Source organism: Onychostoma macrolepis, chromosome 03 (genome assembly GCF_012432095.1).
Source record: "Onychostoma macrolepis isolate SWU-2019 chromosome 03, ASM1243209v1, whole genome shotgun sequence".
Lineage (NCBI taxonomy): Eukaryota > Metazoa > Chordata > Actinopteri > Cypriniformes > Cyprinidae > Onychostoma > Onychostoma macrolepis.
Genome location: NC_081157.1, coordinates 10,620,859 through 10,643,858, shown reverse-complemented (window position 1 = coordinate 10,643,858; position 23,000 = coordinate 10,620,859). Strand labels below are relative to the sequence as shown.

Sequence of the window (23,000 nt, the reverse complement as noted above, 5' to 3'; positions counted from 1 at the left end):
GTCTTATCCCACCACCTCAGCCAGTGACGAAAAGGCACATGATGCTGCCAGTAGATGTCTGGGAGAAATTGTTCTCCCACTTATAAGAGATCTGTCAAGAGGGCGGTCCTTGGAGATATATAGTTCTGGGTGTTCATGTTTGGTCAACTAGTGTGCAACTTTTATGCGTTATTAACCCAAACATATAATATTTCACCTAATGGTAATATTCATAGTTATGAAATGTTTATGAAGGATATGTTTATGCTGTTTATCCCATTGTGACAATTGATTCTCTAGAAAATATTGTATGGTTTCTGCATGATTGAAATAAACATGTTCAAGTTGATGGTTGTGTCATATTTATATACATCTCCTCACATCTGTCCATTTCTTTCAACAACACTCACCAGAAGTCATTATTTAAGCCTTTAAATTTGCTTTATGTATCAGTGCACTTTTCATTTATGTCATTACCAAAACACTATGTCATTACCAGAACAGTATGTCATTACCGCCACGTTGCTTAATTTACAGCAAACATACCTTTAAAACTGTTTTATGTTCAATCTTGAGGTGCTACATGAAAAGCCTAATGAAATACTCATCCACCTATTCAAAGAAAAAACATCTAAAATTAATTTTCCAGAAATTAAACAAATGTGTGCTTTGATGAACACAGAAAAACACATTTTGATGGTAAGAACAAGAAAATATATGTAATTCGCTGAATGGAAACATTTTGTTTTTTATACGTATTGTTGAAGGTTAACAATGTTTGCAAGATAAATGAGTTTAAATGATCTCCTTGATAAATTCTTTGCATTATGAGACTTTTTGATGTTGTGATGGGAATGACGTTTTGCAGTGCCAGTTGGCAAATAGATATAAAATACTCAAATTATATTTAAGCTCAGTCGTGGCCATTATTATATCTTTACATCAAAGGATGTAAACATTGTCTTGACATAATTCTAACAAAATTCAACCAAATTTAATTCATCAAAATGTAAGATGGCAAAATAGCCCCCAATTGAAGAATCACCCATATATGTAATAATAATAAATAATAATAATAAAAATAAATGTATTATTGTTTCCACAAAAAACATTAATAATAATGAGAATTGTGTCTTGAGCAGCAAATCAACGAGTTAGAATGATTTCTGAAGGATTACATGACACTGAAACTTCTCTTTGTAAACAACAACAGATTTATAAATGTTTCTAATCTTGCGTTCCCAAATGCAAATTAAAGCGACTAAAAACAGTACTGTAACAGCAGACATATAGTGCGTCAGACTACAGTAATATAATTACAACACAACCGTTCAGAAAAAGTCACTCGGTTGAGAAACACGTTTCAGCGCTGATAACTGCGTGTGGCGTTTTGAATAATTTGAACGCTTAATAGTTAATCAACTATAGTTTTTTTTATCCACGTCTCCCGCCATGACATTAACTCCGCCCACTTCTGGCCTCAGACTGCTGGCTCATAATGTTCTGCGGTTCTGCAGTTGGTTTATTACTGGCACTGATTCTGAGGAGAGAGCTGTATAGCGATCTTTAACGGTGTGTGCGTGCTTATAAGGTAAGTAGCAGTCTATACTATGTTTATGAGTGTGTCCAAGTTAAGTGTTAAGTGTGTCTATTTACATACTAGATTCCTTACGTATATCACTGTTGTGTTTAGATGACATAATCTACTGTATGTGCCATTTATTCGTTATATGGCTTATCTAATATACATCGCTCATTTCTTAGAGTCAAAGCACTTATATGTGCGTTAATGGAGCAGCTTCATCTCTGTCCTCAGCGGTGGGAGCTGTCCAATTTCAACTGCTCAGTATTAGTCATTTCTGTCAGTTTTTCTATCTACAGTATTATTCATGGTATATTTCCCTCGCAAATGCTCTCCGGCTGATGTTTTGACGATGCAGCTCTGAGGGCGTGGTTCATAATAAAACATACACACCACTCTCAATAACAGTTGCAAATGTATTCATATTACATATACAAATACATTTATCAGATGCTTTGATCAAAAGTGGATAATTCACAATTATTTATAGTCTTTTGAAAATTATAATCATAATTTTACCACAGCATTTGCAATAAAACCATAGTAAAAACCAAACTACTACAATAACCGTGGTTTAACTATGACTGTTGCAGTAAAACCATAGTAACTACAAAATTTACCATGATTTCAAAAACTATGGTTACTGTAGTCATGGTTACCACAGTTTTACTTAAGTATTACTACAATCTAACAATATGGCATCAAAACCATGGTTTGATGGTTTGAAAACAACATGGTTACTACAATCATGTTTGCTATAGGTTTACTATAGTAAAACCAAGGTTAAATGTTGTAGAAGTATAGCACTTTTCACAATGCTTATCATTTCAAAGTAGGTTTACAGAAAATGCATGTTTCAAGGTTACAATTTAAAAAACATCCTTTAATCAGCCAGAGGTGACTGAGAGTCACTGGGGAACAAAGTAATGTCCATTTGACAGCCGCTCAAAGATAATACAAGTCATGTGTTCTGTGCTGTCAGCATCGAAGGCTATCTCTGTGGCAAAAACCGAGTTACAGCAATACAAGAGTTACATAAACACAAAATAAAAACCAGGCAAACAATAATTAAGCAGTTAAAATGTTTTAAATTGGATTATGATAATTCTAAAATCTTTTCTGATAAAATCTAGTCATGTGTTCAGTTAAACACTATCCTTCAACATTATTAAAGGGTAAGTTCAACAATTTTCAATCCATTTTGTATTGTTACAATGTTGGTAACATGTAAAAGAACCATGTTTATTCTTTCTCCAAGATACCCAGTTTATTTGTCAGCAAAATTGATGCAAAACAGCAGTCTTTTTTGTCATTTAGTTAAAACTTGTCATTTCATTTTGCATCATCCTGCAGAGTGTTGCTTACAAATAAAAGGGGGCATATAGGTACACATAACTCAGAGAAAGAGTAAATATTGTTCATTTACAGATATTGCAATAATGCAAAGCGTGTTGAAAATCATCAAACATACCCTTGTAGGCAATATAAGGGTGATATTTGTCAGTTTTGTATGTCCATGTACAGTCGCCGTCATCTGAAATCTTTCAATCTGGAGCTGGCGTAATCTCTAGTAACCTTGGGATGGGCATCCTGAGATAGAAACAGGAAATCAAAAGAAGAAAGTTTAGCATAACTGTTGTACATATTATTTCAGACAAAAGATGATTTATTTCATCACATATAACTGCAGTGCATGGTTATCATATGTGTTGTGTGAATACTTGTCTAAAAATATGTATTTTAATCTAATTTAAACTGAAATAGCCTTCTTGATAATATTTGGGGCTCAGACACACTCTTTTAAAGTAAAATACCAAAAAGCTCTACTTCCTTTAGTGGACTTTGATACATCCTTGGTATTTGTGACCTCATTACAGGCCAAGCAACTGCTGCTTCACCTATTTGTGCTTATTTTTATATCTATATATATCTGGTTTAATCACAAGGTGGTGTAATATGCGCACATCCAAAAACTTTAGGCAGGTGCTCAATCGCATAATTAACAAAAATCAGCACACTGCCACTAACGCTCTCAAAAATCAGTTTATTGATAGTGTTTCATGTGATCCCTCAGTAAATGTATTATTTGGGGAACAGGCAGTCTCTTTAGAATTAATTACACATGCCACAGTATCATTTAAGTGGGTGGAACATAATAACTGTAATATTACACTACCATTCAAAAGTTTGGGGTCAGTAAGTTTTTTTTTTTACATCTTTTTGCTCACCAAGGCTGCATTTATTTGATCAAAATGAAGTAAAAACAGTAATAAATTGTAATAATATTTCACAATAACACAACAGTTTTCTAATTCTGAATATATTGTGAAATTTTCATTACTCCAGTCTTCAGTGTCACATGATCAGAGGTGTAAAATACTTGAGTAATTTTACTTGATTACTTTACTTAAGTATTATTTTGGGGGATTTGTACTTTACTCAAGTACAATTTAAACTGACTACTTGTACTTTTACTTGATTACATTTCTGAAGAAAAAACAGTACTTTTTACTCCTTACAATTTTACTTCATCTTGAAAAGTACATTACATTTTTATTTTATCTTATGCACATTAAATATGGTAAACAGAAGCTCAAACGTGCGTGCTTGATGTGAGAACCAATGATCATTGTTTCATGCATCAAGCGCACATATTTCTACTTCAGTTATGACTTTCAATATGACTTTCATTCCAGGTAAATGTCTGGCTTCAAAAGTTCACCATAAAATCTGAGGAAGCATATTGAGGTAGCAAAGTTGCATTTTCCCAAAAAATGTTTATTCATTATTTGTTCTGTTTTGACAGAGCCATTAGCTGTGTAATATATTAGCTGAATGCACAAGATTGAGTGCAAATAAAATCAGTGATGAGAATTTAAATACCATTAATATTTTTTGTGGAAATATTTTCTTAATTAATAAAAAATCTCCAAAAGTGTTTAAATGAGCATTGTTGTTAAATTAATTGTAATTCATGTTTAGTGATGTTCTCACCAGGTAGTGGATAAGTTGTATTTATAATATGTCATTATATGACACATTGAGTAGGAATCAGAACTGTTTTCTTTTTTTAAATCTTAATAATTACATGATTTGCTCATTAATTAATCTAATTAGTAACAAATAATTATTTATCAATATTTGCTGAGAAAAAAAAACTCCAAAAGCCCCAAATAAATAATTAAAAAATTAACAACACACAAAAAAGTGGCCTTTCAAAATGTTAATGTTGTATGTTTTAATTCTATGACTCTCCTCATTAATTCAGCACATTCTTGTATTCTGTGTGGAATATGTTTCTAATCTCTGCATCACATCTTGCTCTTCAAAGGGATAGTTCACCCAAAAATGAAAATTCTCTTATCATTTACTCACCCTCATGTCATCCCAGATGTTTATGACTTTCTTTCTTAAGATGAACACAATTTTTAGTCCAGATAATGCAAAACAGAACCACTTCAGAACCCACACAAAGTGAACATGACAGTCAAGTTTAAAATATTAGTATGTGTATCCTTACATATGCCTATCATTTCACTTAAGAAGTCACTGATTTATTAACAGGGGTTGCATGCATTACTTTCATATTCACTTTGTGTAGTTATTGAAGTGTCATTTTTGGATGTCCCATACACGTGATTTTTTTTTTCTTCTAAAACTGTTAGTTTGTGTTCCTCTGATAATGAAAGTCACATGGGATGGCATTAGGGTGGAAAGGATGGAGTTTCCTTTTAATCCCTTTCCCTGTTCCGCTGTGCTGCATTTTTATTGTTGTTGTTGCACTAGATATACGTGTTTGACCTGTACCACTGCATTTTGTTTTGTTTTCTCCCTTTAACCAGACTCTGAATGTCTGATAGAAAAGAAAGTACTTCTACTTTTTTAATACTTGAGTACAATTTAAAGTTGTACTTTTTTACTTTTACTCAAGTATGTTTTTGGCCAGATACTTAACGGTAATTTTAAAATCATTACCGTGACCATTAGCTAAGTGGGGATGAGTCTCTTCTCTCTGTGGGTTGGTAAGAGACGAAGAACTGGGCTCGCGGAAACAGATAAAAGTGTGGCATCAGCCTGCGGTCGTGAGCCGACGATCGATGAGTTGAGAAAACAGAGCACTGATCTTATTAGATGTTTTAGGTAATGAGGCCGACGTCGGCCAGACATACGTGTGCTGTCCGGGTTATTATACAGTATATAAGTTACTGTGATTATATTTGTTGTGATTACTGTTACTTGTATATCTTTATTTTGTAGAGAAACCACACACACATGCGAAGCAGAATTTCTTCAGGACTGAGTTGTGGTGACAATAAATGGGTTATTCCCGTGTACCTGATCATCTCTGGTAAAAGTCTCTAACCTGATGCTTCATAGCAGGGGTGTTATCAAATGTTAAATTCACATAAAAGAAAGAATTTTTACATTTTCCTTTCCTTTCCTTTACAGTTCATCCACCTGCCTCATCTGAAGCTTTCATTGATAGCCCATTATTGTCTGTGGAGACATGCAGCACCAAGAATTGTCTCCACAGGCACAACGGTAACACTGGTGAATTCCAGAAATCTTCTGCCTCTTCTGTTACTGAGCAAGAGTGAAACTCAAACGCTTGATTAGCTTAGCTTGTTGCTCAAGTTACAAGGGTTAAATGTAATCTTTAAAACCAACTGTCTAGTTCTTGCTTCCTCAATCTACATACACTGTTTAAACACACTAACTTCCACCAGGCTTGGAGCTGGTGCAACTCATCCTTAAAAGAATATTTCCTAAGCTTCTAAAACACATCAGAATAAAACATTAATCCTGCAAGGAAAAGGAATGCTGTGACTTGTTTTTATGACCACATTTGTGTACGAGTGTGTATGAGACACGCCTTCTGCACATGCTCAGTGCAGTCCTGAGAGACCTTGCATGCAAACCACATCCTGATTCACTCAAGATACAAGATCAGCTGTGAGATTCGAGGCTTTTTTCCAAATCAGCTCACCTGTTCAAACGGATCACTTCAACCTCCTAGACAAGCCATGGAGTTTGAGAACAGCAAAGAAGGATGTAACAACTGCAGAAAGAATTGCGATGACAAATGCCAATGTCATTATCATACAATAACCCAAAGTCCTAAACCTGAGCAAAGGACTGAAGAGAAGACGTCTGAGATGCCTGAAGGGCCTTCAAAAGAGTGTGGCTTCTGTTATTTCGTCCCCTGTGATTGCGGCCCCTGTGACTGCGGCTCTGGTGATTGTGGCCAATGTGATTGCGGGCCCTGTGATTGCGGCCTTTGTGATTGTGGCTCCTGTGATTGCGGCTCCTGTGATTGCGGCTCCTGTGATATTCAGTGAATGTTTGCAGGATGTTGGTCAGACAGGTGAGAAACATTTGTCTCTTTAATGGCTACTTCTAAAAATATGGACATTTTACAATTTCTCTCCAGTTTTATCAAAGTTTTATCTAATTGTGGCTGTTTAAATGCACTCTGAACATTGATCAGTACTTCCACAACATTTGAAAATCTTAATGATAATTTCAACATTCACTAATATATATTCAAATTAAAAATTGTGCCAGCATTATCTAGTGCACTGTGAATTAACATGAATAAACATTCACAAAGGTTAATAAATGTAGCTCAAATACATGTTTCATTGTTAGACCACACCAGCTTGTGCATTAAAGGGGTGGTTTACTGCTATTTTTCTTTGCTTGATTGTGTTTATGGGGTGCAATATAACATGTCTTCGTGTTTCGTTTGTTAAAAAACGCCTTATTTTTCATATATTTCACCTTTATTGTAAGCTGCTTGCTCCTCTGTCATTTGAACGACCGGTTGACTTCCTGATTCTATGAAACCACTCCCTCAGAAACAGGCGATGGGCTCAGATTGGTTAGTTGGGCCGGTGTGTTGTGATTGGCTAAACTGTGTACTGCACATTGTCCGGAAACTTCACGCCCATTACCTTTACGGGCGACAGCTGCATGTGCTGCGGTCAAATGTAAATAATGGTGTCAATATTGCCGTATCAGTTTGAGCCAGAATCAGACCCAGAAAGCGGTGAAGAGAGTTAAGCAGAACTTCCGCAAGCATGGTTCTTACAAAACGTTTCTGAATGGAAGTTTGCTGTTGTGATTACATATCATTTTTTGAAGTTTGTACACGTTTGTCTTATACACACAAAATAGCATCGAACTAACTGGCTACTATAACCAAACCGCCTTGGCTTGTGTTTACGTTCTTGATCAAATCGAAAAATTACGTCATAAAGTATACATGGAAAATACATTTACAAAATTAGTACATAATTACAAATTCAGGTCCAAAATGTTTGTACCTGTTTGTCATAGACACATGAAATAGCATTTAACTAACTGGCTACTAAAGCCAGCGTTGGCATTTGTTTACGACCTTGATAAAACTAAAACATTACGTCTGAAATTATACATGCAAATACATTTAAAATGATGAAATCTTACTTACAGGTTGTGGCCCAACAACTGCTGCCTCTGGTTTTAAAGTTGGAACCGCTCCATTTAGTAATAGTTTCTGTGTGAATCCGGCATTGAACTCGTGTAGATTCTGGAAGCTGTCTTCCGTAAAATGCGCAGCACAGAGAGCTAAATTAGGATTGTAATTGTCAGGAACATAATCAAACATAAATTTTAACCATTGTTGACGAACTACAGCGTCCGTTGGAAGCCCGAACACAGAAGACCCGACAGCTGGGTGAAAATAACACTTTAAAATTTCGACGGCATGGCTACAACTCTCCACTATAACTCTTCCTCTTCGACAAAGCCGCAGAACATGGCCTTGCCCCCTCTTTGGCATGTTCCGGAGGGAGGGGTTTGATGGGTTTTTTACGTATGCAACCCGGGAAGTATCTCGTTGTAGTCCCATATGAGTCGTTTTTGTAGGCATTAAACTTCCTGATTTTTAAAAGACGATATCTCCGCTTATGTTGAACTTTCAGCGCCTCAACTTTGCAGATACTGTTCATGCACCAACAGCAACATTACACACTATTTAAAATGAAAAAAGTGAAATCGCAGTAAACCACCCCTTTAATGTGAACAAATGAGAATTTATTGCAAAGTATTAGTAAAAAGTAAAAGTGACAAGCTTTTTATTGTGATGGTCTCTCAACAGACACTCTACTGACTGTAAGTAACTTTGCAACTACATGTCAACTTATTCCAACCCTAACCCTACCAGTCAACTAATACACTACTAACACTCTAATGAGAGTTGGTAGAATTATAGTCAACAGAATGTGTTAAAGGGACCATCAAAATAAAGTGAAACCCAACCTTTTTATTGGTAGGCATAGAAAATATTTCATGTTGATACTAAACCTTGTTTTTATTATTATTATGAAGTAATTGATCTGTCCGGAGTAGATGGATTTGTGGAGACAACGCAGTACTCAAGACGGGTTTCAGCTCCAGAGTAGAACATCATCAACACAAAGACAACACCACTGTGATCTACAATAAACATCAGGACATCTTTAGTGCTCATGGATGTTAAACACCATAAAGACAATATTATTTGTACATATAAATACAGAGGTCTGACATGAAACTCTTAAGTTGGTGCAGTCTGATAGGTCCAACTCAATCTGACCTAATGACATCATTATCATATAACTCGGCTGATTGTTTTTTTCCTGAATCAGTTGCCAATGAGCTTATTGCTCAATATTCGAATACCTGGCTTTCGTTTGCTGTAGCAGTTTGGCAGCGTACTTCAGAACAGCTGAAATCAATATCTAAGATAAGTGAATGCTCTTTTAATCTATATCGCTGTGTATATTTGCGTGGTCTGCCTAATTGAATACAAAAATGAGCAACCATAAACAAATTTAAATTAAGTGTCATGTTAGCAGTTTGCATTGTATGCATCAGCGAAATATTAAGCATATTAGCAGCAGCATTTAGCATCTGTGTGTATGCAGCTGGAGCAAAGGCAGTTTAGAGTATGTAATCACTCTGAGGATACGCCGATAGTAACAAACATGAAACCGGTTAAACGAAATAAGCATTCTTGTGTATGCATTTCAACTGGGGTTCACCATTTACATCGGCGTAATCGCAATGTTCACGTTCGTTATTTCTAAGGTTAATGTTTTCATTGTGATGAGTGTGGTTGATTTCAGCTGTACGAAGCTGTAAGAAGCACGTGCTTATCGCAGTCATGTCAATCACAGTGTTGCGGAAAGAAGAGAATTAAGAGTTATCGCTTAAGATCACTATCTATGCTTGATGTAGTCCTGAATGAAATGCATTATGGGAAATGTAGTTCGGAGAAATGTGCTCAGGCGACGTGTGCTCTACATTTATACATTATTATATATTATATTCTGCTTTGTCCGTCTTCATTGCACGAACGTGAATTAACGAGCTGTTACGCTACCGCTGGGACTGATGAAATGTAGCAAGTAACAGCAGATATCAAATGACTAAATTATGATATTTGCTCAGGTGGATGCTGGGGTCTTACCTATCGGATTGCAACGTATATCCATTTTGTTAATTAGCATTACACATAGTGCGCGTCTAATTAGAGTTAAGCCAGTCGGTGTAGTAGTCCAGGCACACACAGTCATAGGCCACTATTGTTAAGCAGGTTGGCGTGGTAGCCCAGGCACACATACAGTCATGCCCAAAAATATTGGCACCCTTGGTAAATATGATCAAAGAAGGCTGTGAAAATTAATCTGCATTGTTGATCCTTTTTTTTTTTTTTTTATAAAATTCACAAAACTCTAACCTTTCATTGGATAATAAGAATTTAAAATGGGGGGAAATATTATGAAATAAATATTTTTCTCAAATACACGTTGGACACAATTATTGGCACCCCTAGAAATTCTTATGAGTAAAATATCTCTGAAGTATCTTCCCATTCATATTCACAATTTTGAGCACTCCAGGGTGATTATGAACATGAAATTATCCAGCCATGGCTTCCTGTTTCACAGAAATATAAATAGGAGGGAAAACAAAGCCCAAATTCCCTTAATCATCCATCACAATGAGAACAACCAAAGAATACATTTCTGATGTGCAGCAAAAGATAATTGGAGTTTCACAAATTAGTGAAGTGGCTTTAAGAAAAGAGCTAGAGCAGTGAAAATTCCCATTTCCACCATCAGGGCAATAATTAAGAATTTCAAATCAACGTAAAATGTCACGAAACTGCCTGGAAGAGGACATCTGTCTATATCGTCCTAATACACGGTGAGAAGGAGAGTATGAGTGGCTAATGACTCTCCAAGAACCACAGCTGGAGAATTGCAGAAAATAGTTGAGTCTCGGGGTCAGAAAACCTTAAAAAAAAATTGTCAAACAGCACCTACATCACCACATGTTGTTTGAGAGGGTGTCAAGAAAAATTCTCCCAGCTCATCCAAAAACAAACTACAGCATATTCAGTTATCAGACATGACTGGAACTTCAAATGGGACTGGCTTCTATGGTCAGATGAAACTAAAAAATTTGCTTTTTAGCAGCAAACACTCAAGATGGGTTTGGTGAACACAGGGATAAAAAGTACCCCATGTGTACAATGAAATGTACTGCTGTATTTTTGATGTTGTGGGCCTATATTTCTGCTGGAGGTCCTGGACATCTTGTTTAGACACATGGCATCATGGATTCTATCAAATACCAACAGATAAAGAATCAATAAGTGACTGACTCTGTTAGAAATCTTATAATGGGCCATGTTTGGATCTTCTAACCGTACAATAATCCAAACACAAACCTCAAAAACAACACAAAAATGGGTCAGAGAGCACAAAACCAAGCTTCTGCTGGCCATTCCAGTCCTCTGACCTGAATCCTGTAGAAAATGAGTGAACTGAAGAGAAGAAGCACCAACATGGAGCTGGGAATCTGAAGGGTCTGGAGTGATTCTGGATGAAGGAATGGTCTCTGATCTCTTGTCAGGTGTTCTCTAACCTCATCAGGCATTATAGGAGAACATTTAGAGCTGTTAAACTGGCAAATGGACGTTTCAAAAAGTATTGCATTAAAGGGTGCTGTTAATTGTGGCCAATGTGTATTAGAGAAAAACATTTATTTCATAATGATATTTCCCCCCATTTTAAATTCTTATTATCCAATGAAAGGTTAAATTTTTGTGAATTTTTTTAATAAAAGATCAAAAGGATTAACAATGCAGATTCATATTCACAGCCTTCTTTGATCATATTTACCAAGGTTGCTGATATTTTTGGCCATGACTGTAGATAGTATTACATGCACTTCACATGGCACCATTAGTGTCTTGGAGATAGATCTGCTTTTTGGGGGGTGTCTCGTTTTTCCTTGTCTGTTCATCTTTATGTGTGTGGATACATGCATGTCCACTGATGCAGCAGTTTATCCTTATATTCAGCGGCATGCATATATTGGCTTGTATTGTATTGTGTTCCGTGTCTCCTGCTTTGTGGGGGGTTCTTCATATGTGTTACATGTGCAGCAACAGTATTTCCTACATGCTCACAGCAGCATGTTGTGGATGTATTAGACTTGCTCTGCCGCAGCAGCGTAGCAGATCTATTCCGCCAAGACTAAATACATTAACATTGTGCATGGGGTTGTGCTCGTCATGCTTGACACAGCAGCCACTATAGCACTGTATAACTGATATAGGTTTGTCTTTTCTTTTTTTTTTCCTTTGTATTCAAAATATGCCCAAACAGGTTAACTATATCATGAAATGTCGTGATTCTCAAATATGTGTTAGTTAAAGGGACTGTTCAATATCCTGCAGAATCAACCCATTCCAGAAGAGTCTAAAGATTCCTCCCCTAACCGTCGAGAAGTTGTAAAATTAATTAAGGACCAACATGGCGTCCAATTGTTTCGACCCGTTCCTGTCTCGCTCTGCGTTATCATCTCAAGAGATCCATAAAGCAATGATAGACTTAACCCAATCAGGAAGAGAGAGAACTTTCCCCATCTGGAATTGACCTATTGGTAAGCCCCTCCCCTCAAACGCAGACTAGCCAATGACAGTCGAGTATCAGCTGCACGGGGAGCGGAACTCGGACATCTTTAGGTTTCAGCGCCATAGAGAAACATTGGAAGATCCGAAGCTCGCATCAGTTTTATGGGGTTTATACTTAAAAAATGGAAAAACGATGTGCCTGGGGTACTTGTAACACTGATTCCAGGTATCCTGAGAGGATGGGCAATATAATTTATTTTATTACATTTCCTGAATCCAAACAAAACAGAGCAAAATGTCCCTAAGTATTCACCCCCATACAAATGAAGACAAAAACGTTCATTTTCTGGTTGTCATACACTCATTAAGTTACAATTTTCATCTGCTCAAGCAGAACGTTAATGTTATCTTGTGCTTTAGCAAGGTTTCTCTGGCTAAAACTAGCTAACGTTAAAGTTAGTGAGTCTACGCTAATGTATAAACCTAAATAGCGGACTGTTCTCGCGTCTTGTACAGTGTAGGTCAAAAACACATAAACCAAGGTCTACATTTCAGTGCCTCTCCATATTAAACTGGTTAAATGTGCATTAATTTAATCGTACCCTGCGTTGATCCTGCAAGTTGTCACCCGCGATCGTGATGACCGACCGTAATATGAGACTTCTCCCGCTTGCATTGTGATCTGTAAACCCTCCTTCGAGTTACCCACCGTATTTATTTTAAAATATTTTATAAATCGCTCCATGGAATATTTAATTCCCATTTGGTGGCCTTCTGTGTCCAAAATTGTGCAAAAACATCGTGGGACAAGGTCTTCACACTGTAGCTGTTATTGAAAGACAGTGAGCAACTCCGTTTGTTTGTCCGAGGGAGCAACAGTAACTAAGGGGGGGCGGGGCTTACCGATAGGTCAATTACTTAAACTACAAAGGGATGATTGTCACTCATGCTCGCTTCGCTCACATCCATGTAAGAGACACTGGAAAAGGATGATTTACAGGAATAATCTCCAGGCCTACAAACACTAAGACAGTGATAACGTGACTCAAATCAACCAAAGAAGAAAAGGACTCCCTCTGTCTGAGACCATTAACTTAACCAGATGTGCAATGCAACTTTGACCGGCTTCACTCTGAGCCGGGAAGTTCACCAGAGTGCCACAGCGTGACTTTCTTGACCTCAGGACATTCCTTTCCGTCTCTCTTCTATACATTCCACGAAACGTGCGCTTTCTCCCTCAAACAAAGGAACACATGAACTCAATGATGATTTTTAAAAGACAATAAGTTATTACTGCTGCTATTAGAACAAATATATTCACAAATAATGTATTTTATGTCTATTATATGCTCGATGTGTTTCATGTAATCGGTGAAGTTTGTATAACCCCGTTTAGTAGATAAAGTTATTAATGTGTATGCAAGATACCTGATATTTAGTGTTGAACGAATGGTCGCGATATTTGCAGAACATTGATGTAAACGAAATGTTGGCGTTCGGTACAATGCTCATGTTATAACACTTTATAGAAGTTATTAACAAAACCTGCAAAGATATGCCCCACATGGAAACTAACCATCATGTTAATGTATGCATGAAAAGGAATGGCACGGTGCATGGCCCTGCCTTGCAACAAGTCAATTGGAAGACCGCTTCGGGGGATGGACCAAATCGGCTCGTTTAAAACCAAGTGACCAAAGGAACTCGTTGCTTGAACTGCTGGAACCGCTCAAACAGCTCAAACCGCTGAAATGCCTACTCCAACACGCGACTAGCGTTCTTGTCATCCAGAACTCTCAAACACTCTGCTGAAGCTTCAAAGTCTCGCAAACAGACTCTCAGAAGAACTTTGAGTGTGCCACACTTGCCTAACCAAGCAACGCCCATTCACCAAGAGGGCTTTTCCAAAAAGATGTCATCCAAATGACAGATCGGCAACCAACCAGCGACGGGATTCCCTCTGCCAGGAAAGGAAACCCCGCTTTCAGGTTTCACCAAAACGCAAGGAAAACAAAATCTCCTTGTTAGCTGGAAAACTGGTGTGAAATCCTGTTAAGCAGTAAAGATAAGCCAAATCTCTGCTTTTGTGATTTTCTCAGGTTGCAATCTTGTGTGTTTTGGTAGATTAGTTCATGTATTACTAGAGTAGCTCAAATAAATTCTGGTTTCATTTTAAAGAGCAGTGTCTTGTGTTGTTTATTTATAAAGCTAAAAACTTTGCCCAGATCTCGTTACCTAGCTCATAAGGAAAATTATTGCTGCTAGTGTATATATTATGACCTTTGGCCAAGGGAATGATTTAAATATCAAAATTGATAAGATATACTGATTTTAACGTTTCGCTGGACGAATAGTTGATAAAGTGTAACTATCAATTTTGAATCGGATTTAACCAAGTGATTTCGAATCGTTGGATTCAATTCCCTCTGAAAAGAGAATTTCTTACAGAGTAATACATATTACTCGCATATATTTAAGTCTTACAAAGCAATTTGATTTATACATTTACAGCAAAACCAGAGTAAAGGCATTTTTAGCTTAAAATTAAAAAAAGATATATATAATTAATAATTATAAATTACAAAATTATAATAGCCTGTTTGAGAAATATTGTTAGCTGATGCTAACTGGCTGGCTAACTTGAGGTAATTTTTAACTATAAAGTCCAAATATTTTTACTCAACCAACTAGTTAGAATACATTTGATGGAAAAACAAAGGTTTTGACGTTCAGAACAGAATAACTACAGTAATTGCCCATTGCCCCCCGGGGTTGTTTTACCCTACACACTATGTTTGAGAAAAAAATTGTCATTCTAAATATAATTATATTTTCTTAAATAACATATACTCCCTATCTACTGGCCCTACTGTTCTCACATCATACATAATTGTGATTTTCTACAAAACAACAAGCTTTAAACACTTCTTTTTTTTTTACTGCTGAAAATTACATAATTTACTGTGAAATTTATTTTCTCTCAGGTACATCACCAGTGTAAGCGTCATGGTGAATACACACTTCAAACAGAAAGCTCCTGAAGACAACAAAAGTTGGTGACCTATTCAGCAGGTGCCCTTTTATACTTCCAGGGACCCGCCTATGACGTAATGGGCCATGTGGACCAATAGGATTGGCATTGTTTCACACGTGCTTCAGACACTGGCTGTGTTCGAAATGGCATACTTGCTTACTGCTTACTGCCAGTACACAGTGCATACTGCCTACTGTTTTTTTAAAGAATAGTGTGTGAAACAGTATATAATAAGCAACATATGTTTCAGAGTAGTATGCTTAATTGTCACATGACAAACACAAACATTAATTCAGCACAGCTGCCAAGGTTGTTACCTTACAAACAAATGTTCTAACTATTCTTTTTACAAAGGCTTGTTATAAGGCTTCATATTAGTAAACAATGCTATATTGCCCAATTGAACTCACTCATAATTGAAGAACTTTACAAAGGCTATTGGACAGAACTGAATCAACACTGAGCTGTCTTTAACTGAACACTGATATTTTTGGCAGTTACACTAATTGGAAAAAGTGATATATTCTAGTTACACTAAGTGCAACTAATGATAAATTCTGTTTACACTAAAATAGCAGCATTTTCTTTAGCAACAAGTGTGTAAATAGTAGTTAGGTGGCAGATATTTATACTTCAGTACTGTAGTACATTATAAAACTGCAATAATTTATTGAGCGTAAATTATCGTACATTTTATTTGATGAACGCCACTTTATTGGGACAAAAACCTACCTTCAGCTAAGCACACTGTATTATTAATGAGGCGTTTCATTTCCACTTTTCAAATATTTACTTAATTTTTTATTGAAAACAAATGCCTTTCTGATCTGGTATGTGATAGGAAAAGGAGTTGCACGAGATTGACAAAAGGCAGACTCGAACTCGGATCGCTCGCATCAGCAGCACACATTTCACGTCTTTTACTCCCTGCGCCACTGATACTACAGGAATACACGTGTCTTCTGCAGTGCTGTTGATCGCAGCCAGGCATTGGTGGGCGGAGTGAATGTAAAAAGCCTCGGCTAACAAATTGGTCTATTTGTCCTTAGAGTAAATACATTCCATTTCTTTTTAGAGCTGCCTGACAGCATAATTTAATTATGTTTGCATAATTGAAATATTAACTTTATTTATATATTATATTACTGCAATATTAATATTACTATTTAATATCTTTTAAACAATGTATAAAGCCCTACAGAGATAAAGGTGACGTGATTTGACTTGATCGGAAACGTGCCGTAGAGATTAAAGTACAATTTATGTCCTACTAATGATATTGTTTTTACATGCACAGAGATGGTTTGTAGTTTACATGTATATACGTACATTTACAACTATTCCCCGCCTCCAGTTCACTCACGCGTTTGAAGGTGAAACGTCACATGGAGCGCATTGCTTTCTGGGAAACAGTATCCCACGCAGTGTCTTCAGATGCATACATCAAATTTCAGCAAATGTAGCAGGTAATCCGGGCATTCCATGCATACAGAAAATTCACATACTATTCACACAGCATACTGCAATATAGTAGGAGTTGTATGATAGTATGCCATTCGGAACACAGCTTCTGTACTGATTTCAGTGTACTTGAGTTATATTTAGCAGATTCTGGCAAATATAGTAGGTCATCCGGGTATTCCATGCATACAGAAAATTTGCATACTATGCACAGCATATATACTGGATACTGCAGAAATAGTAAGAGTAGTATGATAGTATGGCATTTCAAACACAGCCACTGGTCATGCTGGTGGCATTCCCCAATGTGCCACATAGGGGGTGTAGCGTGGAGTTCCCTCTCGGGGAACCATGGTTACATGCGTAACTCATGACATTATTTTTTAGTTGGCTCAACCTTTACTGAACTAGCTTTATAGTCCATTCAGCTAAAATGTTTTAATTGGCCAAACATTTAGAAAACTACACCAAGTTATGTCAATTAAAATTTGACCATTTCTCCATGTAACCTCAACAAATGTTCATTTTTGAGTGAACTATCCCTTTAAAGCTCCAGTTGACAAACAGCACATCTGTAATACAACTGCAAAATTCAGTTTAAACATTGTTTAATGAATTTAAAAAAAAAGACTAAACAAGCTAAACAAAATTTTTGCAAGTAAACATTTACAAGTATTTCTACTGTTCACAATCACATCTTTAAAATGAGGCAAAAGTTAAAAAAGCTAACCGTCTCGGTTACGTATGTAACCCACGTTCCCTAAAGCAGAGGCGGAGCCAGGTGTGGCAGTGGCCACCACTGGTCCAGAGCCATAGAGAGACAGAGTTGCGACAACTAAAGTTCAAAACGCTCGATCGTCACGTGATTCACGTAGACCTCAATAGTTCCAGGAAGTTCATAGCGGGCAATTGGAATGCATTGAGTTAGAGAGACAGAACTGCGATTTTTGGTAATTAGTAGACAATAAAATACTTTATTTACATTATTTATAAAATAATGTATATGTAGCTGTATCAGTGTTACTTTTAAAAGATCAAATCCGCTAAAATTTGAGGATTAATGTGGTCAGCTATCCTTACCTGCCATGTTAACATATTTTAGGCAGACGTTACCATGGTAAAAGTCCATGTTTCCTATATAAAGGACACCATGGTCTTTTACCAAGAACTTCAGCCTCTCTGTATAAATATAATTATGTGTGTGTGTGTGTGTTTTCTAATAACTTGTATGTTAGTCAAGTGCAATCACATCTTAATGTTCATTGTCGTTTTATTAATCTCATGGCAAATGTTAAGTTAGTTGTCTTTGAAAATTCATTCCAAATAAGTGAAGATATTTTAAGATCGAGTGGGAATTAATCTCTTTTAATGTTTTGGATTCTTGTGCACCCCTCCATTATTAATATATATTTGTAGTATATTCAAATTTAAAATAACTTTTTTACCCATTTAATCATATATTTGATGTATGTTAACTTATTTACGTACTATAAAGCATGTTGTCCTTGAACGGTCTCCACTATAGTTTGCTGTGCTGCAGTCACTCACAGAAAGGATTGTGAATGTATGGTTTCCCTACTGACATGGAGAGGAGAAAAAATGATGCATCAAGTTTTGTTCAATTCACATTTATTTGTATAGCACTTTTTATTATAAACATTGTTTCAAAGCAGCTTTACAGAAAATGAATGTTTCTACATTACAAATAAGAGTTCTGTTAACAGGTGTAAGGGTGTCAAAGTAATGCTCATACGGCAGAAATGTTCTGAAATTAGGCGATACAAATCATGCAGTTAAGTAATGTCATGAGTTCAGAAACAATGAACAAATTAAAGCAATGGTTACGTGATTTGATCATGTTGATTACAATGAAAAGAAAATTGATCAGTTTTGTATGTTTATTCAGAGTCAGAGTCAGCTTCATCTGAAGTCCTCTCAAGGCCTGGCGTCATCTCTTCACAGGTGTTAGGTCATCTGAAGTCTTCATAAGAGGCTGGATATAACCATACTTGGGAACTGGCACTTTTTCACAAAGAACAGGGAAAGACTTGCCAAACCCAGTGAAGAGACTCATTGTGAGGGTGATATCTCATTACAGGGAGTCTTCAGGTGGTTCTTGTTCTGATCCAAATGGAGAAGGAGAAAAACACAAGAGAAATGGTTAAGTGATGCTCCATCATATTTCAGTCCTGTGGCATCTGCTCCTTCAACACAGTGCTTCTACAGTAGCTAAGACATTTAAGTATAAAATACAGTAATACAATACAGGTTTATTGTGATTACTTCTATAAAATAGTAGTGGTGTATAATACATTTTTGGAAATTTAGCCTAACGTGATTCTGAAATGAAAACTTCTTGTCTATTTTAAACTTTTTATTCTCACTCAGGTCCATCAGCATCCTTTGCAATGAATCTAAATCTATGAAATAACTTCCCAGCAGCAGAAATCACGTTTAAAAGCCTTAATTACACAACAACGAATGAAACTGCCTGAAGAGAATGAATAACGTACCGTAAATCTAAGTGAGGAATAATCTAATAATAATCTGTTTTAATGCACAAGGTAATTTAATTAGCTGTGCTGATATAATATACCATTTTGTCCTATAAATGTCTTACCTTTTAAAAGTTCATCACAGCAGTCTCTTCTGCTGCATCTCTACGGCGCTGATAGTATGAGCGCTAACTTCCGGGAACTATTGAGCGGCTCCATGATCCGCCATTGCTGTAAAAAAAACGGTCCATTGGAGTCAACGGAGTTGTCGCAACTCTCTCTCTCTACGGCTCTGCACTGGCCTAAGCTTGGCCACCCCGCTCACAACTGCAGTTTTTGTCCCTTTTTTTTTCTTGACAAGAAGTGCATTTATTAAGACGCGGAACCACCATATCTCTTTACGACCGCATAAAACGGAAGACTTTTCAGACGCGCACTTCAATATCGCCTCAGCGCCAGGCACGAGTCAAACGAGTGCAGAAAATGTACAGGAGCCAAATGAACTTCAGTAGAACAACAGTGAACTGTGATCTGATGAGATGTTAGGCTATGTCAGTACTTTCCTGTCAGCCGTCACTGTGCTCACGTCGTTTACGCGAATATGAGGCGCACACTCCATATTGCTTCAGCATAAATAAAGCAATGTAGTTCAGTTGTCAGTTAAGTCATGAAATTGCCAAAAAGACGATTATAGTTGAAAACTGTGCATGCATGTATATATGCATCACATTAAAGAATGTCTCTTAAATACATACTAAAATATATTCTGCAATTTGAGAGCGCAAGCTAGAGTGTTTTTTTATTTGTAATTTAATGCACAATAAATATGAGCACAGTGCACTTATACTAGAAAACATGCACTAATTTTTTTCATGTTAATTTGTAAAGTACAAACAAAAATGAAACCATTTAAATGCATAAAATAGGCTAGCTCATTTTACATTCTGGCATTTATGTGCTGTTGACTTCCAGCCTTTTTCACATTCTTATCAGAGGTGGGACCAAGTCATTGTTTTGCAAGTCACAAGTAAGTCTCGAGTCTTTGCATTCAAGTCTCGAGTCAACTCCCGAGTCAAGACAGACAAGTCCCAAGTCAAGTCTCGAGTCAAAATAGGCAAGTCCAAGTCGAGTTGCAAGTCCTCAACTTTTAACTTCAAGTCTTAAACAAGTCATTAGTGCTCTTTGCCCAAATTAGTGTCTCAGTATTAATTCTAAGTCGGGTAGAATATGTTTTTACATAAGTTTAATTTAATGTGAGATGGGTGCCCTTAGTAAAACTACTCAAGTTCAATTTAGGGATTGTGCCAAAATAGGACAAGCAGTGGAAAAAAACAAAACTATTTTATTAGTAACAGAATATCAAAGACAACATAATTTCATAGAAATTACATGAAATACTTCAAAAGTAATTAAAATTAAAAGAAATAGTTTTTTAGAAATACTTTGCATGTGTGCATAAGAAGAATATATGCTAGGTGTTTGTTATATCTAAGCCAATGAGCCATTATTTGGAACCTCAATGAAACAGATTTAAAAACATATGAGCAGAAACTCAGAAAGAACCACTTTAAAAGAACTAGAAGAAATAACTGCTACCATACTTTATGTGAGAGGAAACCTGCAATATGGATGCAGACAAACTCATGAAGACAGTCATTCAAAATGCTGTGCTACCATTCTTTATAACTAAGAGTAACGAAGACAAAATGTTGTATGTTAAATGTTAAGTATATAATATGCATAGTTGATCGCTAAATTTAGGGGCTATATGTGCTATAGGCTACAGACTGATTTACAACACGTGAATTCAATTAATTATCCTGAAAGAAATAAAAGTGAAATGAGTGCCTGGTGAAGGGGGAGAAAAATTTAGTATATTTTATAGTTATATATAGACTACAATTCACAAATCATTTTGTGAAAAACACTTCTTCAAATTATATTTTAAAATGATCATTAGGCCAATTGCTCCTTTATTTTTTTTCTTCAAATTATAGCTAATTTTTTTTGCAATAATTAATTTTAAATCTAGCTTAAATCAAGGTTTATCTAATAATTATTTTGCACCAAACTTTAAACCTTTAAAAATAAGCAGGTTTACATTCTAACCCATCATTTTGATCCTGGATTTCAGTAATATTTGCACCATAACTTTAAACTCAGATTTAAATCTTGATTATGGATTAACTTTAAACTTAACTGAGGTTTAAATAAAATAAAATGCACATGCAATTAAAATATGCAACTGATTGAACAGTGGAGATCTGACAAAAAAAAAAAAAAAAAGGTCTCAGAGGTGTTTACCAATAAAAATGAAAATTAAAGCACATCGAGTTGGTAGAGCTGCGAGGGGTCGTGGCGGGATGCGGATCCGTCACTCATGGTCCATCTCGGTGTCGGGCAAACAAAAGAAGTGAGGAATATGTTTAGCATTTCACAGCAGCGGTCACGGTGATGATGAGGCGAGCACCAGTGATCTCCTTTGTCCTGCCCGCTCTGTACGTGTGTCTGCTGGGCGGCGATCAAACAGGCAGGGCAGCGCTTTTCACGAGCAGAGATAGCAACTACTTTTTTTCATATCTCGGTTCTTTTGTTGTAAGTTATGCTATTACTCCATTAATTTATACTAGCATATACTGTATATTAAGCGCTCCCTGAACGCAGTCTCTGGCTTACTGCCAGTCAAGCGCAAGCACGCTGCACCCGTCGAGTGATAACGACGCTGATCTGATCAAGTCTTTCCGAGTCACAGGGCTCAAGTCCAAGTCAAGTCTCGAGTCATTGCTGTCAAAGTCTAAGTCGAGTCTCAAGTCTTCTTTAATTATGTCGAGTCGAGTCGCAAGTCATCAAATTTGGGACTCGAGTCCGAGTCAAGTCTCGAGTCATGTGACTCGAGTCCACACCCCTGATTCTTATTATCACTATCTGCATGTCTCATCCATGAGTATTGATGGAGAACAAGCTTTTGGGGGTTTGAGAACCAGAACCAAGCCGCAATAAAACTATAGTGAGCCCATTTATAAAAATACCTGGAGGAATAATACAAAAATTGTTATATTCACTCAAATTCACAAATATCTCAACTACAATTAAGTAGAAATTAATTGTATTTAGTTGTGTTTTAGGCACTAAAACAGTCCAGTACTTTACAGTCAAACATATTTTTACATTGAAATAATGAATATTTCTGTGCCACCCCAGACTGGTTGCTGGCCCCTCCCTGGCCACCCCTATGAAAATGTCCTGGTTCTGCCACTGCCCGACACTGAATCCCGTTTCCCCCCTCAGCCCCCCCTTATGTCCAAATCGTCCCTCCCTAACATTTTCATCTTGTTTTTATTCATTGACAAAAATGTCAATAGATTTTAATCATAGTTTTCGTCATTCAAAATTAGTTTTAGTTTGTTATCATCGTTGTCCTGCTGGTAGGTCCAATACTCTGGCAGGTTGAGCTTCTGTGCCGACGCCATCAGGTTTTCATCCAGAATTTTAGGAGAT

The 23,000-nt window shown here is 36.6% G+C and overlaps 1 long non-coding RNA gene across 3 annotated transcripts; it reads left to right on the top strand.

Moving 5' to 3' along the window:
* The first annotated feature begins 1,324 nt into the window (after nt 1–1,324).
* Nucleotides 1,325–15,552, top strand: LOC131536322 (uncharacterized). 3 transcript variants are annotated; one of them, XR_009269928.1, is made up of 4 exons: nt 1,325–1,570; nt 5,819–5,909; nt 6,011–6,926; nt 15,497–15,552. It is a non-coding gene; the product is annotated as an uncharacterized LOC131536322 (long non-coding RNA). The 3 variants fall into 3 exon arrangements; XR_009269926.1 differs by lacking the exon at nt 15,497–15,552 and adding an exon at nt 8,933–10,252; XR_009269927.1 differs by lacking the exon at nt 15,497–15,552 and having other exon boundaries at nt 1,337–1,570; nt 6,011–10,252.
* The last annotated feature ends 7,448 nt before the right edge of the window (nt 15,553–23,000 follow it).